This window comes from Euprymna scolopes, chromosome 6 (genome assembly GCF_053919585.1).
Source record: "Euprymna scolopes isolate OS-2025 chromosome 6, ASM5391958v1, whole genome shotgun sequence".
NCBI classification, from domain to species: domain Eukaryota; kingdom Metazoa; phylum Mollusca; class Cephalopoda; order Sepiida; family Sepiolidae; genus Euprymna; species Euprymna scolopes.
The window spans coordinates 91,409,583-91,418,602 of NC_136487.1; the positions used below are offsets into that span (position 1 = coordinate 91,409,583).

At 31.3% G+C, this 9,020-nt stretch overlaps 1 pseudogene; it reads left to right on the forward strand.

The window, feature by feature from the left end:
• The first annotated feature begins 8,886 nt into the window (after nucleotides 1–8,886).
• Nucleotides 8,887–9,020, forward strand: LOC145278526 (U2 spliceosomal RNA; annotated as a pseudogene).

The window sequence follows — 9,020 nt, forward strand, 5'->3', positions numbered from 1 at the left end:
CATGACCATTATTAAACAGGGCATGCTTTGAATAATCGATACCAAAAAAAAAAATTCGATAAATATTGTGCCCTTTGTGTTAAAAATAGCATCTTTTTTTTCGATCCCGTTTGAAAACGTTTGCCGCCTTTGACTATGGTGGACCAAACGCGCTGAAATAATTTTTTTTTATTCTGCTTTAAATTGCCCCCCCCCCCCATTTTGGGGAGTCTGGCCCCCACACACATACACATTAAAAACCAAACGCATACAAATGGTCACCCATCTGGTACTGGCCAGCCTCAGATTAATAATACATTGAAATTTTCGTCACTGAAAAATAAGTTTTTTTTGGCCTGTTTGGTCTTCTATAGTTTGCTTTTTTATCAGACGAAAACGTAAACAGAGTCGATCTGAACTCTACGTCAACGCGAATATCTGGTTACCTATATGAATAAGTGGAATTATTTGAAATTCAGGTACTTATATTATAATATTTTTGCATATTCTCTTAGAAAATCATCCTAAATCTTAGTTAGACAATAAATAAATTAATTAATTATTTCAAAAACCCTTTTTTTTTAATATTTAAGTACGTTTTTTGTGCAAGACAAAAAATGTCAATTGTTAACTTTTTGGGAAAATTTAACATTTAAAATTGAATTAAAAATAGTAGAAAAAGTTTTACATTATTCTGTTTTCTATATGATAAAATTCAGGGTTTTATCTTTCTGGAAAAAAAAAGTTACTCAGAAATAATGGATTTTAATAAACGTAATTTCGTTTTAAAAAACAACAACAACTTGATTTTGCGGCCATTTTTGGCGGTGCCTACTTTAAATGAATAGAAAAATATAGAAAAATAATTTCCCAAATTTTAGACCCCGGTTATTTGGCTGATAGTCGATAAAAATGATTAAAAGAGAGATTCATGAACATTAACGTTGTCATATAAAAAGAAAATGCTAATAAGAAGTGTTTTTAATCAATGTAACATATTTATTCAACTCTGTCATATTCATATATTTGTTTGATGACAACTTTTTCGAATCTGTGTACAGTAAAAACGATATACTTACATAGGATTTTGAAAGCATTTAAACTGTCGAAGAGTTTTATTATAAATAAAAGAGTTTAGTTTGTTGAACTTAATGGACTTTTTTGTTGTATCTATTAACTGTTTATTCTTTTTATCAAACAAAAAGAGAATTTTTATATTGACATGTGATGGACTGTTTTTCTAACATCGAAATTTTAAAATTAGTTTTATTTAAAAAAAAAAAAAAAACTCGCCATTAGTGGACGGTCAAAAGACAAATATATAACAAATAAATGTTAGGAAAGGCAAGATAAGTTACTTTTCTATCCAACTGGATATATTTTTTGTGTTTTTAATCACTGTAACATATTTATTCAGCTCGAAAAACATACAGTGTTTACCGATGTATTCGAAAAATGCCACCAGTTGTTTACATAGCCATTTGCCGGAAGTGACGGTTTTTTTTTATATAAGTTTTATTCAAACAGGCTTTAAGTTCAAATTAATGGACTTTTTTTTATACTTCCAAAATAAACTATTACAGTCGTTTAAAACATAATAGAAGTATTATTTTTTATTTTTTAAAAACAATGTTTACAAAATGTCTATGCGCGTTTCTTCCGGCCGGCTGCGAATAGCATAAATAAATAACTGTTGCCAGAATTTATCGCATTTTTATTTTTTAATAGCATTTTCTTAAAACGAATAGAAAAATAATTTCCCATGAAAAAAAAAAAAAGAAAATGCTATTAAATATAATAAAAATTACTGAGATAAAAATATAAAAAAATACGTACGTAACAACAAAAACACACCGAAGAAAGTGTGTGTGTGTGTGTGTGTGTGTGTGAGAGAGAGAGAGAGAGAGAGAGAGAGAGAGAGAGGGAGGGAAGAGGAAGCGGTGTATGTTGAATTTTGTTCCTTTTCGAAGCAGCACAAAAAGTAAGTGTTTCCATAGTAACCAAACCGTGACGTCACGTCACGTGACATGACTAAGCGTTTTTAAACGAATAGAAAAATAGAAAGAGGGTGATAGAGAAAGTGAGAGAGAGAGAGAGTAAGTGTGAGAGAGAGAGACGGTGTTGGTTTTACTCCCCCCCTTCCAGCTTAAGAGGTATGAGGTCACGTGGTAATATACAAAATGGCTAATTATTTTACATTACATAAATATTACGATATTTTTATAATCGTCTAATATTTTGAAAGGTGAATTTTTTTAATCCCGTACTTTTTTTCCTGACATTTTTCGTTAAAACTCTTGTATAAATAATATTTTTAACCAGGTAATAACGATGGAAACATTGGCATAAAGTAAAAAAAAAGATATAACTGAGCCGAAGAGAAAAATGCAAAAGTATCGGAGAAAGATTTTTTTATTAACAATTGTTCGCCATTAGTGGACGTTGACGTCACGTCACGTGACATGACTAAGCTTTTTTTTTTTTTACGTATGAATTACATTGGATCATTCAAGAATTACGTAATAAAAAGCATTACAATGACAGTTTTTTTTGGGACCCCCTTGGAGATAACTGATACGTTTACCCCTTTCTCCTCGTCCGTTTGACGTGAAATTTCGATATTTGTCATCCGGGACACGGGGCTTCGATATGATACCAAATTTATCAAGTCTGGTTGTGTCTTTCAAAAGTTTTAGCGTTACATACAAACATACAAACTCACAGACATTTGGGATTTATATATATAGAAGACTAGCAGGGCTACCCGGCTTTGCTCGGGACCGTATAAACAATGAAAAAACAAAAGCAGATATTGAACATATGTTTTATTCTTAGGGGAGAGGAATCTTTCATCTCAAGTTTTAGCGTTAATGACAGGTTTTTTGGGGGCCCCCCTCGAAGATAACTGATCAGTTGACCAACTTCTAGTGGTCCGTTTGACGTGAAATTTCGATATTTGTCATCCGGGTGATGGGGCTTCGATATGATACCAAATTTGTCAAGTTTGGTTCCGTCTTTCAAAAGTTTTAGCGTTACAAACAAACATACATACATACACACAGACGTTTGGCTTTTATATATATACTAGCAGGGCTACCCGGCGTTGCTCGGGACCGTATAAACAATGAAAAAACAAAAGCAGATATTGAACATATGTTTGATTCTTAGGGGAGAGGAATCTTTCATCTCTATGTATTATTTGTTTTATCTACCCTAGGACTGATATTGTTCATGTTTTATCCCTAGCATAGGTAATTTACAGCATGTATATGAAATTGTTTTACCTTAGGGAGAAGAGAACAGGTAATATACAACATAATGTGTCTATATTACATCCCTGGCAACGCCTAGAAACCAGCTAGAACATGTATTTCAGTCAATCTTTATTATATCCTGGGCTATGCCGGGAAACCAGCTAATCTCTTTTTAGTGACTTGACCACCAAAATACCTCCCTAAGTGTGTCCTTTCTTTTGAACTTATTAGATATAGGTATCTAGAAATGTGTGTGAAATTTTGTTGAATGCATTGTTCACTATGATTTTCTTATTGTTCTACACAATATCAACTGTAGCGAAATAACACAGTAAACTTAGTGTAGTGTTAGAATAAAGAGCAAAGGAAAAAATTAGAATCATATTTTGTAATTGCAAATCTAAATTTGCTAGCATGTACCAGTATTTGCCAGGTTGTGGAAATTTGGAACTTATAACATATGTAGTGGCCTTTTCCTAGATACCTATTGCTAAAAATTATACTTTCATTTTGTTAGAAAAATCTCTCTTCAGATGCCCTGCATCATTCAAAATAAAAACAAATATTTTTATAATTGTTTCAGTATATTGCTACACAATGTGAAAGTTTTTAACGTTTGTAAAAAAAATCATGAATGTGCTTATATTGCAAAAAAGAAAATATCAGTGCACAGTATTGAAAGTGTTTGAGATTCAAAAGTCTGTAACATTTCTACTAACTTCATAAGATGTCATGTGAGAAACTGAATTGAATATCAAGACATTATCTGAAGCGTTTTTATTTTGGTGTAACATATGTGTTTACAGTGAACCTTAACTTTTAATAAACAGATTGGTATGCAATGACATAGGCTAAGAATCTTTAAAATATATATAAATTGGAAAAATGTGTGAACAAATGAAAAAAAAATGATCCGCTCCACTTGATGACATCAAGCACAGTAATATTTTAGTGAAGAAAATATGAAATTGATGTTCAGTGATTAGTTTGGATGAATGAGAAAATGTAATTGTTTGATGCATAAAAATAACTCAGTTGCTGTATTTGATATTAAGCAGCAAAATATAGTGATTTGAATATTTGGGAAAACATCAAACCAGATTATGTAAAAAGAAAAAAAAAAGATGAAATTAGAAAATATATATTTTATGTTTATGAGTTCTGCCAATCAAAATTTTGTGGCAGAAATTGGGTGATTACCATGCAATTTTATTTTGGTAAAATTCTTAAATTATTAGAATGTTTATTATAATTTCTAATTAGTGACTTGTTATAATCAAAATCCGCCCTAAAGAGTGTCCTTTCTTTTATTAGGTATCAGAGTAGGTATCAAGATTTCTACTTCTATACAAATGTGATATTTCAGATCTGTACATAAAAAATTTGTTGAATATATAGGTTGAGAATTGTTCTGTGTCGCTCTCTCTCACACACACACGCATTCTCACTTTTATAGATATAATAGATAGATTACTCTAGATATATTTCCATATGTCTGAATACCCTATATACAAATTTTCAAATCTGTAGATAAAAAAATTTGTTGAGTATATAGGTTGAAAATTGTTCTCTCTCTCTCACACACACATTCTCAATTTTAGAGATATAATAGATAGATTATGCTAGATATATTTCCATATGTCTGAATACCCTATATACAAATTTTCTAATCTGTAGATCAAATATTTGTTGAATATATAGGTTGAAAATTGTTCGTACTCTCTCTCTCTCTCTCTCTCTGGCTACCTCACACACACATTCTAACTTTTATAGATATAATAGATAGATTATGCTAGATATATTTCCATATGTGTGAATACCCTATATACAAATTTTCTAATTTGTAGATAAACAATTTGTAGAGTGCATAGGTTGAGAATTGTTCTCTCTATCTCTCACACACACACATTCTAACTTTTAATGATATAATAGATTATGCTAGATATATTTCGATATTTCTGAATACCCTATATATAAAAATTTGTTGAATGTATAGGTTGAGAACTGTTCTCTCTCTCTCTCTCTCTCTCTCTCGCTCACACACACACACATTCTCACTTTTATAGATATAATAGAAAGATTATCCTAGATATATTTCTATTTGTATGAATACTCTATATACAAATTTTAAAATCTGTAGATAAAGAATTTGTTGAGTATATGGGTTGAGAATTGTTCTCTCTCTCTCTCTCTCTCTCACACACACACACACATTCTCACTTTTATAGATATAATAGATTATGCTAGATATATTTCCATATGTCTGAATACCCTATATACAAATTTTCAAATCTGTAGATAAAAAATTTGTTGAGTATATAGGTTGAGAATTGTTCTCTCTCTCTCTATCACACACATTCTCACTTTTATAGATATAATAGACAGATTATGCCAGATATATTAAAATATGTCTGAATGCCCAATATACAAATTTTGAAATCTGTAGATAAAAAATTTGTTGTATACATAGGTTGACAATTGTCCTCTCTCTCACACACACACACATTCTCACTTTTATACATATAATAGATAGATTATGCTAGATATATTTCTATATGTCTGAACACCCTATATACAAATGTTCAAATCTGTGGATAAAAAATTTGTTGAATGTATAGGTTGAGAATTTTTATCTCTCTCTTTTTCTCTCTCTCTCTCTCGCTATCTCACACACACGCATTCTCACTTTTATAGATAAAATAGATAGATTATGCTAGATATATTTCCATATGTCTGAATACCCTATATACAAAGTTTCAAATCTGTAGATAAAAAATTTGTTGAATATATAGGTTTAGAATTGTTCTCTCTCTCTCTCTCACACACACATTCTAAATTTTGTAGTTATAATAGATAGATTATGCTAGATATATTTCCATATGTCTGAATACCCTATATACAAATTTTTTAAACTGTAGGTAAAAAATTTGTTGAGTATGTAGGTTAAGAATTGTTCTCTCTCTCTCTCACACACACACACACATACACAAGTTCTCACTTTTATAGATATAATAGATAGATTATGCTAGATATATTTCTATATGTCTGCCTACCCTATATACAAATTTCCAAATCTGTGCCCAAAAATGTGTGGAATATATAGGTTGAGAATTGTTCTCTCTCTCTCTCTCTCTCACACACATATTCTCACTTTTATAGGTTATATAGGTTGAGAATTTTTTGCTCTTTCCATCACTCACATTCACACTTTTATAGATATAATACATAGATTATGCCAGATATATTTACATATGTCTGAATACCCAATATACACATTTTCAAATCTGTAGATAAAAAATTAGTTGAATATATAGGTTGAGAATTGTTCTCTCTCTCTCTCTTTCTCTCTCTCTCACACACACATTCTCACTTTTATAGATATAATAGATAGATTATGCTAGATATATTTCCATACGTCTGAATACCCTATATCCAAATTTTCTAATATGTAGATAAAAAATTTGTTGAATATATAGGGTGAGAATTTTCCTTCCTCTCTTTCTCTCTCTCTCTTTCTCACACACACACAAGCTGAAAATTGTTCTCTCTCTCTCTCTGACTCTCTCTCTCTCTCTCACACACACACACATGGTCATTTTATAGATATAATAGATAGGTTATGCTAGATATATTTCTATATGTCTGAATACCCTATATACAAATTTTTAAATCTGTAGATAAAAAATTTGTTGAGTATATAGGTTGAGAATTGTTCTTTCTCTCTCTCTCACACACACATTCTCACTTTTATAGATATAATAGATTATGCTAGATATATTTCCAAATGTCTGAATACCCTATATACAAATTTTCAAATCTGTAAAGATAGAATTTGTTGAATATATAGGTTGAGAATTGTTCTCTCTCTCTCTCTTTCACACACATTCTCACTTTTATAGATATAATAGATAGATTATGCTAGATATATTTCCTTATGTCTGAATACCCTATATACAAATTATCAAATCTGTAGATACAAAATTTGTTGAGTATATAGGTTGAGAATTGTTCTCTCTCTCTCTCTCTCTCTCTCACTCACTCACTCACTCACACACACACACACACACATTCTACCTTTTATAGATATAATAGATTATGCTAGATATATTTCCATATGTCTGAATACCCTGTATACAAATTTTAAGATCTGTACATAAAAATTAGTTGAATATATAGGTTGAGAATTGTTCTCTCTCTCTCTCTTCTCTCTCTCTCTTTCACACACATTCTCACTTTTCTAGATATAATAGATAGATTATGCTAGATATATTTCCATATGTCTGAATACCCTATATACAAATTTTCTAATCGGTAGATAAAAAATTTGTTGAATATATAGGGTGAGAATTGTACTTACTCTCTCTCTCTCTCTCTCTCTCTCTCACGCACACATTCTCACTTTTATGGATATAATAGATAGATTATGCTGGATATATTTCCATATGTCTGAATACCCTATATACAAATGGTCAAATCTGTAGATAACAAATTTATTGAATAGATAGGTTGAGAATTGTTCTCTCTCTCTCTCTCGCAACCTTACACACACAACCACACGCAAACATTCTGACTTTTATAGATATAATAGATCGATTATGCTAGATATATTTCCATATGTCTGAATACCCAATATACAAATTTTCAAATTTGTAGGTATAAAATTTGTTGAATATATAGGTTGAGAATTGTTCTCTCTCTCTCACACACTCACATTCTCACTTTTATAGATATAATGTATAGATTATGCTAGATATATTTCTATATGTCTGAATACCCTATATACAAAGTTTAAAATCCGTAGATAAAAATACGTTGAGTATATAGGTTGAGAATTGTTCTCTCTCTCTCTTACGCACACACACACACACACACACACACACACATTTTCACTTTTATAGATATAATAGATAGATTATGCTAGATATATTTCCATATGTCTGAATACCCTATATACAAATTTTCAAATCTGTAGATAAAAAATGTATTGAATATATAGGTTGAGAATTGTTTTCTCTCTCTCTCTCTCTCTCTCTCTCTCTCTCTCTCTCTCTCTCTGGCTACCTCACACACACACACATTTTCACTTTTATAGATATAATAGATAGATTATGCTAGATATATTTCCATGTCTGAATACCCTATATACAAACTTTCAAATCTGTAGATAAAAAATTTGTTGAGTATATAGGTTGAGAATTGTTCTCTCTCTCTCACACGAAACTGTGCGCTCGGCTTCTTCCCCCCCTTCCCACCCCAAATGCTTGGGAAACTGTGCACTGTTTTTGTTGGTTTTCAAGCTGCCTCTTCCCCCCCCCCCACACACACACAGTTTAACAGTAGTAGGAGGTCAAGAGAAAGAGGGTGAGAGAGAGAGAAGAGTAAGTTGGTGAGAGAGAGAGAAAAGAGAAAGAGGGTGTTGGTTTTATATTTTTATTATCGTCTAATATTTTGAAAGCTGAATTTCTAATAAAATGTGCATCTATAGGAGATAATGCCTGGGAATGTGTTCCCCCCCCCACAGTTTAACAGTGGTGTGACGTCAAGAGAAAGAGGGTGAGAGAGAGGGAAGAGTAAGTGGGTGAGAGAGAGAAAGAGAGAGAAAAAAAAAGAAAGACGGTGTTGGTTTTGTGAAAAAAGTTGTTATTTACAATTGTTCGCATTCTTGGCCTTTTGGTCAAGATCAAAGTGTAGTATCTGTTCTTCAGATGCTGCACTTCTATTTCTTGTTCTCTTTCGGTGGAGGAGAAATCCTCCACGACTGAGACAATTTTTATTTTTGTACCTTTT